Source organism: Callorhinus ursinus, unplaced genomic scaffold, assembly GCF_003265705.2.
Source record: "Callorhinus ursinus isolate GAN/ISIS: 27379988/994484 unplaced genomic scaffold, GSC_fseal_2.0 scaffold69, whole genome shotgun sequence".
In the NCBI taxonomy this organism is placed as follows: domain Eukaryota; kingdom Metazoa; phylum Chordata; class Mammalia; order Carnivora; family Otariidae; genus Callorhinus; species Callorhinus ursinus.
In genome coordinates, this window is record NW_027397131.1 from 494061 (window position 1) to 512150 (window position 18090).

At 40.2% G+C, this 18090-nt stretch overlaps 1 long non-coding RNA gene and 1 pseudogene across 4 annotated transcripts in view; one reads left to right on the forward strand and one right to left on the reverse strand.

Moving 5' to 3' along the window:
- The window catches only part of LOC141371346 (uncharacterized), a 183843-nt gene that overhangs the window by 146288 nt on the left and 19465 nt on the right, over positions 1 to 18090 (reverse strand). For 2 of the 4 annotated variants that reach the window (XR_012376240.1, XR_012376238.1), the window contains exon 3: positions 9202 to 9311. The exons of 1 other annotated variant lie outside the window; for it this stretch is intronic. This is a non-coding gene — a long non-coding RNA (uncharacterized lncRNA). Of the gene's footprint in view, positions 1 to 8654; positions 8758 to 9201; positions 9312 to 18090 lie in introns of all 4 variants that reach the window. One more of the 4 variants, XR_012376239.1, reaches the window with a different exon arrangement.
- LOC112807439 (ubiquitin-conjugating enzyme E2 L3 pseudogene) lies at positions 2750 to 3216 on the forward strand (annotated as a pseudogene).

Below are 18090 nucleotides of genomic sequence, written 5' to 3' on the forward strand. Positions count from 1 at the left end.
CATGGTAAAAAAAAAGCCATGAATTCTATGTGCAGTATTCCCCTAGCGCTGGAGTTCTCCCGTTCTCCTTGATCGGTAAACTTGGTCTTGTCTGGCTGTTCATGCTGATCTTCTGGGGGAGGGGCCTGTTGCTGTGGTTTCCAAATGTCTTTGCCGGAGGCGGAATTGCCCCGCCCTTGTGAGTCCGGGCTAAGCAATCTGCTCGGGTTTGCTCTCAGGAGCTTTTGTTCCTTGCAAGCTCTCGGTACAGCTTTGGAGGATGAGAGTGAAAGTGGTGGCCTCCCAATCTCCGCCTGGAGGCACCAAGAACTTGGGGTCCCCGTCCTCAGTGCGCCCCCAGAGAAAAGCAGTCAATCACTCCCGTCTCCCTGGTCTCTGGCAGCACTCTGTGCTCACCTGGCCTGTGACCGAGCATTTCTATCTCTGGCACCCGACCCCGTGTGGAATCTCCAAATCCAGCAGATCCCTGTGGTGCGCTCCCATGCCGCTCCTCCCGAGGGAGGAAGGGGAGTCTCCCCTGCTCTGCTGCTTGTTGGGTCCCTGCTGGAGGAGCAGTAGCCCGACTGGGCCGCAGATCACAGTTTATGGCCACCCCGAGCTGAGAGCCTGCACCTCGGCTCCGTCTCTGCAGCCAGCTTCCCCGCTCTGATACCTGGGAGCTCTGCCGCACTCAGGTTCCCCCGGTCTTTCTGTGACCCCGAGGGTCCTGAGACCACACTGTCCCACAAGCTTTCCACCTCCCGCTTAGCCACTGGAGTGACGTCCCTCAGTGGAGCTGACTTCTAAAATTTCTGATTTTGTGCTCTGCGGCTCTATCACTTGCCAGAAGCAGCGGAGGCCCCCTCCCCCGCCGTCTATCCTCCCGAATATCGCCTCGGATTCACTTCTCCTCACGTCCTATCTTCCTGTAAGTGGTCGCTTCTCTGTTCAGAGAGTTGTTGCTACTCTCTTCTTCGATCTCCTGTTGCGTTCATAGGTATTCAGAATGGTTTGAGCCCCATTCAGCTGAATTCCTGAGACCAGACGAAATCCAGGTCTCCTACTCCTCCGCCATCTTGCTCTGCCTCCTTATTTATTTTAGAGAGAGGGACAGTGGGAAGAGGGGCAGAGGGAGAGAATCCCAAGGAGACTCCCTGCTGAGCACATAGCCTGAGGCAGGGCTGGATCCCACGACCCATGGGATCTTGACCTGAGCGCAAACCAAGAATTGGACATTCAACTGATTCAGCCACCCTGGCATCCAGCCATGATATTTTTAAAATTTTTTTACTCTAAAATGTAATCTAAACAATATCTCAATAAATTTGGGGCTGAGGAAAACAGAAAGAAAACGGACCTCTTCATGTCCGCTATGCGGCAAATATTAGGTTTGGTATGTTGACTGTTTTATACCTTTTGAAGTGGGTATTATCTGCACAGATGAGAAAACTGAAGTTCAGAGAGTTTAAATAATGTTGCCCAAAGTAAAAAATTAGAAAATGGGAAAGCCACAGTGTAAATTTTAGGCCTCATTTTGAAATTTCTTCTGTCGCTATTCCCCAAAATAGAGGTTAAAGAGAAGGTGAAGGATTCCCATTAAACTCAAAAACTCATAACATCAAGTAATTTTAGACATTTGACATTTGATGATTGACAATGACAGAGTTTTCTCCTTTTAAATCACTGAAATTTGATGTGGCTAATATTCAGGTAGAAGTCATGAATCTTTAACTGTGGTGATTAATCAACATTTCCTTCCTCTAATCACTGCCTTTTTATTTGCATGGTCAAAAAATAGGAGCAAAAAAAAAAAAAAAAGGGCAGTTGAGGGTTGTAGAAATCCCTGGGTATAGTTCTCCTTGAATAGACAGTACAGAGATTAGAACCCTTTAAGAAATTGATTTGAAAAAGAAAAGAAAAGACTCTGGAAAGGGCAGCTTCTTTGGTGAATTGACCCAATATCTTTAAATAAAAAACATAATAAAGCAAGTTCACACTATTATTTTAAAGGAACATCTACATCTGTGCCAAAATGACTGATAAACAACAAAATGTCAAATGCCAATGTCAATATCAATGTCAAGAATCTGTGTATCTTTCACTGACCATAGAGCATTGAAGTACTTCCAACCCCAGGAGGTGAACCCTGACAGGTTTTATGGTTCTGATTAACAAGATGAATTTCCTGCCTGTTGCTGTTGCTGTTGTCTGTTTTGTAGGGAGGATTTTTGTTTTGTTTTGCTTTCTATCAGGTTTTACGATCGTTTCTTTAGTTGGCTTTAGAATTTAGATAATTTAGAGTTTATACAAGACAGATAAGCTGAGTTATGTTGCAGTAACAAATAACCCCCACATCTCAGGGGTATAGTGCACTAAATTTATTTCTCCTTCATGTTGCATATCCACTGCAGACTGTTGATGGAGCAACCACCAATCTAGAGCCTTGTCAGTCACCCTGACAGAGGAAAACCCTGTGGCAAATCAAAGGCCAGATCTCCAGGCTTCTTCTCAGACCTAATTACTTCTTATTTCATTGACCAAGTCACATGACCGTGGCTAACTTCAAAGGACTCGAGAAGTACAGTCCCCCTGCGTCCAAGGGAGAAGCAGAAACATTTGGTAGAAAGCAGCAACTTCACCACAATCATTTCTTTTCCCTAAATCTTTATGTTACCAGACAGAAAGACAATAACAATATATTGAAGTTAAGAAGTCAATCAGCAAACTAAAGAGATTTAAAAAAATAAAAAAGCTCAGCACCAGATCCAAGATGGCGGCCAGCAGGAGGCTGATGAAGGAGCTTGAAGAAATCCGCAAATGTGGAATGAAAAAACTTCCATAACATCCAGGTTGATGAAGCTAATTTATTGACTTGGCAGGGGCTTATTGTTCCTGACAACCCTCCATATGATAAGGGGGCCTTCAGAATCGAAAGAAACTTTCCAGCAGAGTACCCATTCAAACCACCGAAGATCACATTTAAAACAAAGATCTATCACCCGAACATCCATGAAAAGGGGCAGGTCTGTCTGGCAGTGCTGAAAACTGGAAGCCAGCAAACAAAACCGACCAAGTAATCCAGTCCCTCATAGCACCGGTGAACGACCCCCAGCCCGAGCACCCACTTCGGGCTGACCTAGCTGAAGAATACTCTAAGGACCGTAAAAAATTCTGTAAGAATGCTGAAGAGTTTACAAAGAAATACGGGGAGAAGCGACCTGTGGACTAAACTCTGCCGCGACCAATTACAGCGAGTGTGAGTGGAGACCCCGCAAAGCAGGACTCTGTGGAAAATTGACACGTGCGGCTGCCTGGCGTTTGCTTGTGGCAGTTACTAACTTTCTACAGTTTTCTTAATCAAAAGCGGTCTAGGTAACCTGTAAAGAAAGGATTAAAAATTTAAGATGTTCTAGTTCTGCTTTCTTTGTTTTAAAAATCACTGCTTCAATCTACTTTTAAAAAATAAATAAATAAATAAATAATAAAAAAGCTCACCAAGGATGATTCAAGAATGATGTAAGGTAGGCCCTGATTTAAGAACAGAATTTGTTTACAAAGGAAAGGGAGGGAGAACATTTCACTTGAGAAAGGATCACTGGAAACTAAAAATGAATTGTTACATAGAACCAAGATTATACATGGTGGTTGTGTCCCTGTATTGATGCACAAAGTTTCCCTTAACCCATCTGTAAAAGAAAATTAGAATTACAATTAACCATTGGCTTTGAGTGTGGAGATTGAGGAGCAGGAAATGTTATAGCTAAATTTCAAAATAAATGGAGGTAGAAAAGAGAAAGCTTCCATTCCTATCTCTGAAACACAGGCCTGACCCTAAGCAAGATTTTTAATAGATGCAGTTAACTTTAGTAACTACCCCTGGACCACCAGATACCATTGTCTTCACACTGTTACTGATGACACAGAGACCTCCACCCAGAACTGTTGTGCCATTATCCAAAAATTATTTTCTCCTTCACCAAGTACCAATTCCCTTTGCTTTAGTATACTGACCTTAGTCAAACAGTAAGTGAAAAGGTACAGTTCAGTGGAAAGAGAACACAGTAACCTTCAGGGCATATGTGTTTTAGTCCCATCTCTAGGATATAGTTCCTAGGTTACAAATTTATTGTATATTATATGAGTTTTAATTTATTAATCCACAATACATAAAATAAAATATAGAAGTAAAAGCTGCCACAGAATTAAATGAGATAATAGGAATATCTTATTTTAAAATTCTAAAAGTGATATTGAACTATAAGGTGTGGTTATAATAATTATTACTATTACTATTATTATACAATAAGCAATCTGATTAAAACAGTGTATATTAGTATTTAAAAACTGACTCTTAGATAACCTAAACTGAGATACTTGCATCTTCAAAAGTGAATGTTTATTACCCCAACCAGTGAGTTTCTTTCATCTGTCAGTCACGTACATAGCATATACTCCATAAATGTCGCTTTGCTCCTAAGAACAAAGAGGGAGCAGCATGGGCCAAAGCCCAGAGCATAGCCTATGAAACAGCAAGAAAACCATCCTGGGAAGGACTAAAGGCCTGGGCATAATAGGAAGTGTATGGAAATCAGGTGTCACAGAGTTGATGGTGGGCCCATGTGTTTAGGAGCTTATGAAGACAGGACTAGGAAGACGGACTTTGTGCAGCAGGCTGCAGCAGAGAAATGTTCCAACATACAGCCTTAGCAATTACATAAAGGCCACAGAGGCTGATGTCTGACTGTTCTCAGTCCCAAAGTAATGAAGCTGTCAGGGGGGTAGTTTTAGCCCTTCCTTAGTAAACAATTGTCAAGCTTCTAAATAACAAACGTTCCAATATTCCTGTATGAGGACATTTTCCCTTTCATCCTTCCATTTGATTTTGTTTCCTAGTCTACCATATATTTTTACACAATTCCCTGTACAGCTTAAAATTCAAGTAGTTACTATGTTGGCTGCGTACCTTGCTCAGAGATGCTTTATATAGACACAAATTACATAATGCACAGAATAAATTAGTGAGAGCCTTCAGTGAAGTGTTTGATGGGTAGCAGGGTAGCAGAGGACATATTAAAAGGTATTAGTGCAGCTTTTGCCAATCAAGGACAGGATTAATCAGCAGCAATATGGACATCCTAACTAGACAGTTTGATTGATATGTCAGAAATAAGGATTCTTCCCAGTCAGTCCTTCAGTTGCCTTGTCTTCCATGTAAGCAGTAAGACCTCTTCATACAGAATTTTCCACTTAATTAGGCAGTCTTAAGACACAGAACCCGAATGAGCTCCAGGAAGAGCCTTTCATCTTAGAACAGAATTGACTAAAAGGGACTTTGTGCCTTGCTCCAATTTGAGAGGAAAGGAGTGAGGTTAGAGAGGGACTATTTCTCTCAGCTAATTTTTTTAAAGAACTACATTTATGGTAGATTTAAGTCATACTCTAAGTCAAAGCCTATCCTTATGTACATAGATATACATAGCATACCTCACCCCCTAAGAAATTCTATGATGTGGGTCCTATATTATTCCCCTGGCATTTTCTTATGCATTAACATTATTTCTGTAATGGGCTTCTATTTCACTTATATTTAGAAATCAGAGTTTTGAAAAAAGAATATGGTGTGATCTCATATCAGTCATTTCGAATCAGCACTTAACCCAGCGAAAATCACTTTTTAAGGTAAATTTCAGGCCATTCCAGCTGAGTAATAAAGAATGATGATCTCAACACCTAACTTCTAATTATCTCCCTAGAAAATAAGGTAGGGAATTTATAACTAATAAAACCAAGTAGGAGGATGCATTTCTTAACTTTACATTATCTTGTCTTTGAAGAGGCAGGTAATCAAATAGGAAAGATGGTAGCTAAAATGGAACTAGAAAAAGCCCAGCTATTTACCTTTACACTGTAAAGGCTAATCAGTGGTCTTCCCTCCACTCTACCCCTGCTTCCTACCCCTCAGTTCTGGTCTAAATGGAATTCCATATATCTTGACTGGTTTGAACACTTTACTGTACCCACAGTGTGGCAGATAATATTTTCTAAAAATTCTGCTACAGCAATATTTCCATTTTTCAACATTCTCTTCCAGAATGTTCCCACTCCCCAGTAAAAGGTGGAGTCTATCTTCCATCCCCTTAACTGATTTGATCAAAAAAATGTGGTGAAAATACATTGCATGGTTTTGATGATAGCTCATAAAAGATGATATGGATATTGTGGAGCTATCTCTCAGAAAGCCTGTTCTTTAAACACAGCTGCCAAGCTGTGAGGAAGCCCAGATGAGAGCTTAAAGAGAGGCCCGTACGAAGAGGACCTAAAACCTCTGACCGAGAATCATTTGAGTGAGCCTAGAAGTGATGCTCCAGCCTCAGTTGAGCCTTCAGAAGACCGCAGACCCACTTGACATCCTGACTGCAACCTCATGAGAGAGTCTGAGTCAGAAACACCCAGTGTAATGTTTGTTGTTTTAAGCCATGAAATTTTAGAGTAACTTGTTATGCAGCAATACTTAACTAATAAACTTCTTATTAGGGGTACATATATGGAGACAATAACCTTTTGACCATAGGCAAGACCAAAAACAAAACATATGAAAGGAAAAGCCCCAGAGAAGGTGGTGACGGAGGAAGAAAAAAAAAAAAAAACAGCAACCAGAGAAAGAAAGGAATTGTGATTTTCATGGCACACTTTAAGTAACTCAAGGAGGCAAGGGCCATTGTACATCCTGGAGATCATATATATTTCAGAATTCAGATCATGGATTTTAAAAAGGTAATATGTACATTATTGCAGCACCGCAAAATCAACAATCATAATACTTCCACATAAAATGGATGAATATTAACACTAAATAAATTATAAGTAGCCTCAAATCTGTTTAGGTCAATGGTTTTTTTTCAAATAAGCCTTAGCACCAAACTTAAGAAAAGTATTTTGGTGTTCAGAGCTTCAGGGGTTTTAAAATTGCAGATAAGAGAGTATGGAGTATAATGATAAAAATATCTACTATTTGGAGACTTAGTTTGTGCCACTCAGTGTATTAATCTTATTTAATACTCCCATCTGCCCTTGAAAATGATAAAATTGGAGGCTACAGAGGTTAGGTAACATTCCCAAGTTCACAGGGCAAAGAAGTGGACAGATTTGGGATTCCATCTTGAACCAGACTTTAAATCCCCTGCCTTTAACCACTCTACCATATTGCAAAAGATATAAGTTTTGTTGGGCTTTTTCCTCTTTTCTTTTTTTTTTGGTGGGGGGTCTTTTAATTAGAAGTAATAATAATGCTAAAGAATTTGGAGGAAATTATTTATAATTTACCATTCTGACATTAGTTATCATCTTTATGAAAATCTTGTTACAGGTCTTACATCAGGATATATCCTCCAAGAATAGCTACAGGAAGCAATAATTTTACTTAAGGTAGAAATGTAGGCAGGGGTAGGCGAAAGAGACCATGATTTGAGATTGAGAAAAAGGAGTGGCTAGAAAGGAATGAAAATTATTTCCCCCACATTTTTTGGAATGGCAAAGATATTAAAAAGAGTAGACAGCAATAGAACCCTAAAAAAAAAAAAAAAGATTTCCTTTGCAAACACTAAGGATGATTTCATGCAGAAATTTAAGTTCTCCAGATGACATAGGAAGAGAACCACTTAAAAATTATACCAAAGGACCAACTAGCCAAGAACTGGGAAAAGATCTCAAATCAGAGGGTTTCTAGAAGTACAACACATATCAGAGCACAGTGCCAAGGTGATCTGGTGGGGTACCAATCGTGGGACTCTAGGAAAGTTGGTCATCATGGAACGTTATGCACCACAGAGCTGCATGGAGTAATATGCGTTGATGATTTCCATCCAAAAAGCCACTTTCTAAATTACTGTCTTAGTACTGCTGGTAAGTAGAAAATCAATGGGCTGACCCACATATCTCATTTTCATACGATCCCCAGAAGTCCCCCAAAGTGAAATGTATTATTCCTTTCCAATCCCCCCTCTGCAACAAACCAACTCATAATGGCAACATCTTTGACACAATGACCACACATGCACCCTTTTTAAAGACTTAAAACCATCTTAATTAAATATTTGCATTACATAACAATCTATTAGGACAAGATAAATTTGTACCTTAAATCAAAGCTTCCCAATGAAAACCATCATGTGGGTAGTATCTTGATACATGGGTGCTAAAAGTAATGAATACATTTAGTTCAGACATAGGAATTGGGATGCCATTAACGAAGAAGATAAATTAATATCTAAAACACAAAAGCATGATCAAACTGTCATGGTATACCCAAATCAGCTACTTCCATATACCAGACAAGGACCAAAATCAGCAATCAGCTGCAAATATTAGAAAACAGGGCCTTATGAATTAATGAGTCAGGGGTAGAGCCACACATAATTGTAGATGATAACCTTCTGTTAACTTAAATATAATTGTTAAGCCTTGTGTCAGCACATAAGAGTATGAGTGGTGTTTGAGCCTCTCTATAAGATAAAGATGTCTGAAATTCATATCTGTTTAGAGAAAATTAAATCTAGTTCAATTTGCTCACGGGCATTAATGCCTTTAAACAAGGCAGAGTATCTGACTTGAAACAAATTAATACTGAAAGATAAAAAACAAGTGCCTAACTCATGCATTTGCTGATTACTTCTTACCTTCTGGAGACATTAGAGGCAATAAGTCCATAGCTCTGACATTATAATTTCCTGGTGATAATAAATGTGATGCTTCTAGATGAACCATGAGAGACGATGGACTCTGAAAAACAAACTGAGTGTTCTAGAGGGGAGGAGGGTGGGGGGATGGGTTAGCCTGGTGATGGGTATTAAAGAGGGCACATTCTGCGTGGAGCACTGGGTGTTATGCACAAACAATGAATCATGGAACAATACATCAAGAACTAATGATGTAATGTATGGTGATTAACATAACAATAAAAAATAAAAATAAAAAATAAATGTGATGCTTCTGACATGATACCATCAAAATGCCTCATTCCCAGCAATGCTTGGACTAGAGTTCCAAGCCTAAAAGAGTGTGATTTTAGAACTAATCAACTGACACTAAATCTCTCATTTGTCCCTTCACAAGGACAATCTACTAAACATATAAAGTACAATTTCCACTCAAAAATTGGAATATGGGGTATGAAATACCGGCATTTCTCTTCTGGAGTTCAATAATTCAAATCTTTTTATTTACCTGGCAAATTCCTGTTTCTAACATCCACCATCAATGTCTTTCCCTTCTTGAGCTCTTTCTGAACTGTGCCAAAGAGTATGTGGCTCTCTTCCTACTGTCCCCATGGGATTCTGCAAAGAAAACAGTGCTTATTTTTGTTATGAGTTGTCTTTCTGCATATTGTTCTTCCGTTATTAAGGTATAGTCTTATCAAGGACAGCATATATGTTCTCCTTATCATTTCTGCAGGTAAATGATGCCTGGCATATTTTAAGTTCTCATATAAGTCTGTTATGTGATGGATATAGGATGGAGGACATAACTGATCACTGTACCTAGCCCTGTGCTAAACACTTTTGTTGCATTATCTCATTTACTCTCCCCCTCAGTCAACACTGTAGGTACCAGCATTCCCATTTGGTCGAGATGGAAATCAGGCCCAAGGAAATTATTACTAACTTTCCTGAGTCCACATAGATATTAAGTGATGGAACGTGAAGTAAGCCAAATCTGTTTAGGTCAGATTTTCCTACCATAGCCACAGACAATAGGCATATTTGCAAGGGGTCATCAGTGGGATTACTCAGTGGTCATACTATTTTACTTCCATGAAACTGAATGGAGCAGTGTAAGAAATGAATGATATGGATCGAATAAAATGAGTAGAATTTGTGAATCTGGTGCAAATAAAAACCTCCTAAAGGATACAACTACAGGCATCTAAGTGGCTATAAATTAAAAAAAAAATTATGCTATCTAGATAAAAGTGATTTCTAGAAATGTTCATCTCTCATTTTTTCACATTATATGCAACACCATATTTGTAGCTAATTCTATTCATTAATCTCGCTCTCCACTCCAAAACTAACTAGACACTGACTTTAGAGCAGGGACCATTGTCTTACAATAAATTGCATCCTCCCAAACACACCATGGTCACCAACAGAGAGGAACAACTAAAGATTTGTTTGTTGGAGATTGGCCAATAAATGCAAACAAAATAACAGTGGGTTTATCTATCTGTCATATTTGCTTCATAGCACAACAATCTACCATGGACTTGAGCTAAATGGTGTCTGAAATACTTTTCCCCATGTTTTCACTTCTGCTTCTCTTGAGCACTTACATCTAGAGATGGTACTCTTTATATAACATCTCTAATTCTTACAACAGCCCTATAAGATGTATTTCTCTGGCCCTTATTTAAAATGAGGATGCTGGGATGCCTGGGTGGCTCAGTTGGTTAGGCGTCTGCCTTTGGTTCAGGTCATGATCACAGGCTCCTGAGAGGCAATCCTGCATCAGGTTCCCTGCTCAGCGGGGAGCCTGCTTCTCCCTCTGCCCATCACTCCTCCTGCTTGTGCTCTCTCTCTCTTGCTCTCCCTCTCTTTCTATGACAAATAAATAAATAAAATATTGTAAAAAATAAAAAATAAAATAAAATGAGGATGCTAAGGCTCAGGGACATAAACTAATAAGTCACCCAAAAAGTAAACAGGGCAGCAAGGACATTAATCAAAGGCCATATGACTCCAGACCTCATGCACTGTCCACTAAACCCAACGCTCCTTGTGAACATACAATGGAAAATAAACATTGATAAGGAAAAGGAATGAAAAACTTTGCTATTATAATCTTAACAAAGGAAACAATTGCTAGTACCTTAGTACTTGAGAGTTACTTTCCTGTTAGAAACAGTGATTGGGAGTGGTAAATATCAGACATGAGGAGGAGGTTGAGAGAGAAATCACCTGTAAGATCCAGGGCCTGTCATTTTGGATTGACATCAGAGTTAATTGCTACTCATAACAATCTTAGCATCATTTGAGTGGTGAAGTTTAAAATCTTGCTAATCACAAAATTTTCACTAATTCCAATAATCCCAAGCCAAGCTGGTCCACAGAGAAACCAAATTTTGGGCATGATCTCTGAAACATACATCTCAGATTCAAATATGCATTTAAAGCTATGGAGGAAAAAACATTTTACAGAAAGGTTATCTACTGGAAACAAGCTAAAAAGTTTAAAGTAACAAGATTTTAAACAAAATAATTAGCCTGCTTATATAAATTTTGTTGCTAAGCAACCACATCAATGGACTATTTCAATTATGATTTTGAAGTTCTCGAGCTCCCCTTAGCAGGAACAAAAATAGACATTTCATGGCTAATGAAATCATCTTCTCATAAAATATGGAAACTTGAGACTAATTTTCTGAAACAATGTGTCCTAAAATCATGGCAACATATTAATATAAAAACATAGAGTGAGGGCTTTGTGACAAGAATCTGTTATTTTCCATTGCACATTGACATTTCTCCACCAAAAACAAGCTCTTGTGTAGTCTACTGTGTTCTTTAACATTCAGTAAAATAATTGGATATATATTTCCTTTTTGGAATCATAACCATAGGCATTAAGCAAGTGAGTGATGAGGCACTTACATAACCTCCAGAGCTTCATATTTCTCTTTAAAGCACAAATTCCTCATCTTTAGTTTTAAGATCCACTTTTTTTTGTATAAAATAAGAATAAATTAGGATGCCTTGCTATTAATTACCTGCTACAAACTGTGAAATTATTTTTATATTTGGATGTATGTGATTCCTTCTTTTACTCTTCCCAGATGGGATCTAGCCATCACTATGAAATAGTAGAGTCTGGGCTTAGGAATGCCATGTAAAGTTGTCCAGTACATTCCAACTTTCTCCAGACAGACTATACCCAAAACAATCCTTAACAAATTATTGTTGCTTCTCTCCTTAAAATTGTCTAAAAATGGATGCAATGTCATATTCCTATAACCAGGTTCAGAAGCAAATATTTCATTTGGATTTCAAAATGTATCTGATTCCTCAGGAGTAGATCTTGGAGCAAAGATTACAATGCAGGTCGTTACTGTTGAAGATGATCCTACCAAGCACAGGTAGAAAAGCTGAGGAGTGAGGCAGGGGATACGAGGGAGTCTAGGAAGGTGCATTATCAAGCAAATTAGCACTCCAGGTAACTTGAACTTAATTCTGCTGGAGAGTTCTGGAAAATGAGGTAGAACATATGCTTTGTAGCTATCCTAGAGTAGCCAGGGAACTGGCCTATTTCTGGGAGAAGCAAAGTCTCTAAGTCCTTAGGATTTCAAGTGAATCACATTTGCTGAGGAAGACCTCAGCCAAAGAGAGGCAAGTGGTAGCAGCTCGATTTCAGGCCAATGTGCACTGAAATGCTGGGGCATCACAGGCACTAGGTGGAGTTAATGCTTCTGGGAACATCTATCAGCCCATAGCCAATGAGAACTAGAAAATAAACACATTAGCTTCCTTGCCATTCATGTGGAATAACCCTAAGCCATGTGGTATAATGATGTTCAGGGTTCAGGTCTCCATATGCCCACACCAAGAACCTGTTTGATGTTGTACTTCTGGGATTCTTCTTCTTCTAAAAATTGTATGCCAAATAAAGTGCTTTCATTCCCATCATCTCAGGGTCTGCTTCTGGGGAAAATCAGCCTAAGATATTGGAAAATTATTTTAACTTATGGCAAGAATTTTTGCAAAGTAACAGCCATTTTGTAGCAGAGACAGTTAATAAGGGACAAGAATGATTTCTATTACCAGCATAAAAGTCAAATTTATCTTGTCTTCTATTTTCTTTCCCAAAACACTCTTCCTTGATTAGTTGTCCTACTTCTCCACTGTGTAACTCTTTTCACACTGAATACCCAACTTTGAAAATTGGACAATAGCATATTGAAGTCATTTTCTTGACATCTTCAAAAAGATGACTCTACTTGTCTCAGAACTTATCAATAGTGCAGTAATTATCACATCTGGGCTTCTCCAGGAGACTCACACCAAGTACTAAGAGGTCTCTCTCTCTTACTACAATTCTACCATAGACACTGCTGCCAAATCAATGCTTACTGCATAGTGGTAATTTTCATATCACTCTCAAGTTCAAAAACATTTGGTGGTACCACAGTTCCCACAGAAATAAATAAAATCTCCTTGACTTGAAATTCAAAGCCTTCCAAAATTAAACCACCTTACACAATCAGAATTAGCTTTCCAACAGCAAGTCCCCTACTGGACCCAATACAGAGCTTTGGGGTATATGTTATAAGTGAGTTTAAGGGTGACCAACCATCCCAGTTTGCTGATAAGTGACTGTCCCAGTTTTAGCACTGAAAGCCCCACGTCCCAGGAAACCCAAACTAAGACAGTTGGTCACCCAAGGTGTGACAGTGTACATTGCTAAGGTATATTTATTTTTCATAGTACCAAGAAACATCTATGCTCAAATAAGTTAATGGTCCTATCTTGAAAGGCATGCAGTTGAAAGAAGGAATTTTATGTGCCAAAACAAATAGTGAAAGTAGAGGGAATGCATATAAATTATGAACTATGAAAGCAGCATGTTACCTTATTATTCTTTAAAATCAGAATCTTAGCAGGATGAGTTAAGATGGCAGAGTAGTAGGGGGACCCTGGACTTGCCTTGTCCCTCAAACACAACTAGATCAACATCAAATCATTTTGAACAAGTAGGAAATCGATCTGAGGATTGAGAAAACAATCGGCACAAATGGAGGGACAAAACATGGCAGATGTGAGATTCAGAGACATGAATGGAGGAAGAGAAAAGCCACGGTGCCATGGAGGGGAGGGAGCCCTCTTTACAGAGAGCAGTCAGGGACAGAGGGAGAGAGAGCAGTATGTAGGGTTCACACAAGACGTCATGGTGGGGATCCCCTGGGTTGCATGGGGAGAGAATGTTCCCCTTCCTGGAGTACACTTGGCAACATTTGGAAGACAGTATATTACTCTCCAAGGACAAAAGACCTGTGGGGAACCATTGAGCTCCCCTGTTCAACAGTAGGGGACAGAGACTCATGCAGAGGGCAGATAACGTGGTTGCAGCTTTTCACTGTGCTTCACCTTGACTTCAGGCACTCTCGCAGGTGTGCTACTGTTTTTCTGGGACAAGATGGTGACAGGCGCAGCACTGAAAGACTCTCCTCTTGGGGAGGGGAGTGTGTCTGTGTCTTGCTAGGTCCTTTAGGATTTGGCGTTTTGAATCCTAGCCACCAGCTAGAGATAAAACACAACAGAACTATAGCACCAGGTGTGCCGAGGGTGGGGCACTGACAAGGTTGAGGGCAGGGATCTGAGGAAAGCCTGGGACACAGGAGGAGAGATTGTTCACTTTTTTGTGAGGGCCTCCTGAACAGCAGTGGCCCCAAGTTCCCCTCTTTGGGGCCTAGAGGGCAGGGTAACACCATCTTCTCCTGCCCACCCCCTGCCCACTAGCACCCTGAACTTCAGAAAGAAACATAGCACCTCCAGTGGAGTCTGGAGTCACTTACACCAAATCCCGCTCCCATGCACCTGGCAGGGGCATCTTAACAAAGGCAGGTCTGACTGTGAGCCAGTGCAATGGGCCTCTCCCTCAGAAGACCAACATGGGCCCCCCAGAATGTACCAAGTCTACTGACCATAGAGTGCTCCAAAGCATCAGCTTCAGTTCTAGTAGAAATCGGACCAGGCTTTTTTTTTTTTTTTTTTTAAATCAGGCTTGTAGTTCAGGTTTTTTGGGTTTTTGTGGGTTTTTTGTTTTTTGTTTTTTTGGTCTGTTTGTTTTTGTTCCTTTTCCTTTTTTCTTTTGGATCGGGCTTTTTTTTTTTTTTTAAATAAGGCTTATCTTAACAAATAAATCAAAGCACACGTAGTTAAAGGTCCAAACACTACAAGCAAGGAAGAACTCTGCAGAGTTCTGTGGGAAAGAGCAGCCAAAACACAACAGCAGAGTGTAAACAACATAGCTCAGAAACCCTTCCTGAAGCACCAGGCCGTGGACAGTGTAGGACCCCTTCTTAAGAAAGTACTACTCTCAGGAGCAGGAAACATAACAAACTTCACACACAGAAGACAGAAACCTAGGGCACCTGGGTGGCTCAGTTGGTTAAACGACTGCCTTCAGCTCAGGTCATGATCCTGGAGTCCCAGGATCGAGTCCTGCATCAGGCTCCCTGCTTCTCTCTCTCTCTCTCATTCTCTCTCTCTCAAATAAATAAATAAAATCTTTAAAAAAAAGACAAAAACCTATACATAATGAAAAGATGGAGGAATTCTCCCCAAAAGAAAGATCAGAAGAAATCACAGCCAGGATTGGCTCAAAACAGATATAAGCAATATATCTGAACAAGAATGTAGAATAACAGTCATAGGAATACTAGCTTGGCTTGAAAGAAGCATAGAAGACACCAGAGAAACCTTGACTGCAGAGATAAAAAACATAAAAACTAGCCAGGCTGAAATAAGAAGTGCTATAACAGATGCAAAACTAACTGGATGTAGTATGGTGATTAACATAACAATAAAAAATTATTAAAAAAGAAACCTAACTGGATGTAGGGGGGGCGGAGCAAGATGGCGGAGGAGTAGGAGACCTGGATTTCGTCTGGTCTCAGGAATTCAGCTGAATAGGGTCAAACCATTCTGAACACCTATAACTCAACAGGAGATCGAAGAGGAGAATAGTAACAACTCTCTGAACAGAAAAGCGACCACTTACTGGAAGGTAGGATGTGAGGAGAAGTGAATCCGAGGTGATATTCGGGAGGATAGACGGTGGGGGAGGGGGCCTCCGTCGGCTGCTTCTGGCAAGTGCTAGAGCCGCGGAGCACAAAATCAGAACTTTTAGAAGTCGGCTCCGCTGAGGGACGTTGCTCCAGTGGCTAAGCGGGGGTGGAACCCTCACGGGACAGTGCGGTCTCAGGACCCTTGGGGTCACAGAAAGACCGGGGGTGCCTGAGTGCGGCAGAGCTCCCAGGTATCGGAGCGGGGAAGCCGGCTGCAGAGATGGAGCCGAGGCGCGGGCTCTCAGCTTGGGGTTGCCATAAACTGCGATTGGCGACATAGTCGGGCCACTGCTCCTCCAGCAGGGACCCAACAAGTGGCAGATCCGGGGAGACTCCCCTTCCTCCCCCAGGAGGAGTGGTGTGGGAGTGCACCACAGGGATCTGCTGGGTTTGGAGACTCCAAACCGAGTCCGGTGCCAGAGATAGAAACGCTCGGTCACAGGCCGGGTGAGTACGGAGTATGGCCGGAGACTGGGGCCAGGGGAGTGACTGACTGCTTTTCTCTGGGTGCGCACTGAGGAGCGGGGCCCCAACTTCCCCGCTTCTCCAGAGATTGGGAGGCCACATTTTTACTCTCATCCTCCAAAGTTGTACGGAAAGCTTGCAGGGAACAAAAGCTCCCAAGAGTAAACTCGAGCAGATTCCTTAGCCCGGACCGACAAGAGCGGGGCAATTCCGCCTCCGCAAAGACATTTGGGAACAATGGCAACAGGCCCCTCCCCCAGAAGATCAGCAGGAAGAGCCAGCCAAGACCAAGTTTACTGATGAAGGAGAACGGGAGAACTCCAGCACTCGGGGAATACAGCACATAGAATTCATGGCTTTTTTACCACGATTCAATAGTTTTTCAAAGTGAATTTTTTTTTAATTTTTTTTTTTTTCCCTTTTCAACCAACATCTTATCAATCCCTTTTTGGAAAAAAAAATTTTTTCTTTTTCATTTTTAGAGTCATATTCTATCCCTTCATAGTACCTAGTACCCTTATTTTTGGCATATATATATATAAGTTGTTCTCTCTTTAAAATTTTAAGATACAGTTTCTTCTAACAGATCAAACTATACCCTAAATCACTAGTGTATGGCTTTGTTCTAGTCTCCTGACTGATCACATACTCTCCCCTTTTCTTTTCTTTCTTTTTTTTTTAAATCTTCTTCTTCTTTCTTTTTTCAAACAACTTCTTATTGTATCAATTCCTTTTATACAATCTTTTATAATTTTCATCTTCACAATTATCTTACATCCGTTCATTGTATCAACCCTTATTTTGTACATATATAAGTCTTTCATTCTTTAAAATTTTAGGAGGTACTTTCTTCTAATAGACCAAAATACACCCAAAATCTAGTGTGTGCAACTGACCTATGCACTAGCTTGATCATATTTTATCATATTCTGATTTTTTTGTTTTTGTTTCTTTTTATCTTTTTCTTTTTTTTCTCTTTCTTTTTTCTTTCTTTCCCTTTCTTTTCCCCTGGTTTCAGGTTTTTTCTGATTTGTTTAGAGTATATTTGCTGGGGACGTTGTTAACCTGTTAGCATTTTATTCTCTCATTCATCTATTCTCCTCTGGACAAAATGAAAAGACAAAAAAAATGACATCAGCAAAAAGTACAAGAGGTAGTACCATCTGCCATGGACCTACTCAAAACGGACATTAGTACGATATCAGACCTAGAGTTCACAATCATGATCTTAAAGATAATAGCTGGGCTTGAAAAAAGCATGGAAGTTATTAGAGAAACCCTTTCTGGAGAAATAAAAGAACTAAAATCTACCAAATCGAAATCAAAAAGACTATTAATGAAGTGCAGTAAAAATGGGGGCACTAACTGCTAGGATAAATGAAGCAAAAGACAGAATCAGTGATATAGAAGACCAAATGATGGAAAATAAGGAAGCAGAGAAAAAGAGAGAGAAACAACTACTGGATCACGAGGGCAGAATTCGAGACAAAAGCAATACAATAAGACGAAACAACATTAGAATAATTGGGATCCCAAAAGAAGAAGAAAGAGAGAGGGGCAGAAGATATATTGGAGCAAATTATAGCAGAGAACATCCCTAATGTGGGGAAGGAAACGGGCATCAAAATCCAGGAGGCACAGAGAACCCATCTCAAAATCAATAAAAATAGGTCAACACCCCAACATCTAACAGTAAAACTTACGAGACTCAGAGACAAAGAGAAAATCCTGAAAGCAGCTCGGGAGAAGAGATATGTAACCTATAATGGTAGAAACAGTAGATTGGCAACAGACTTATCCACAGAGACCTT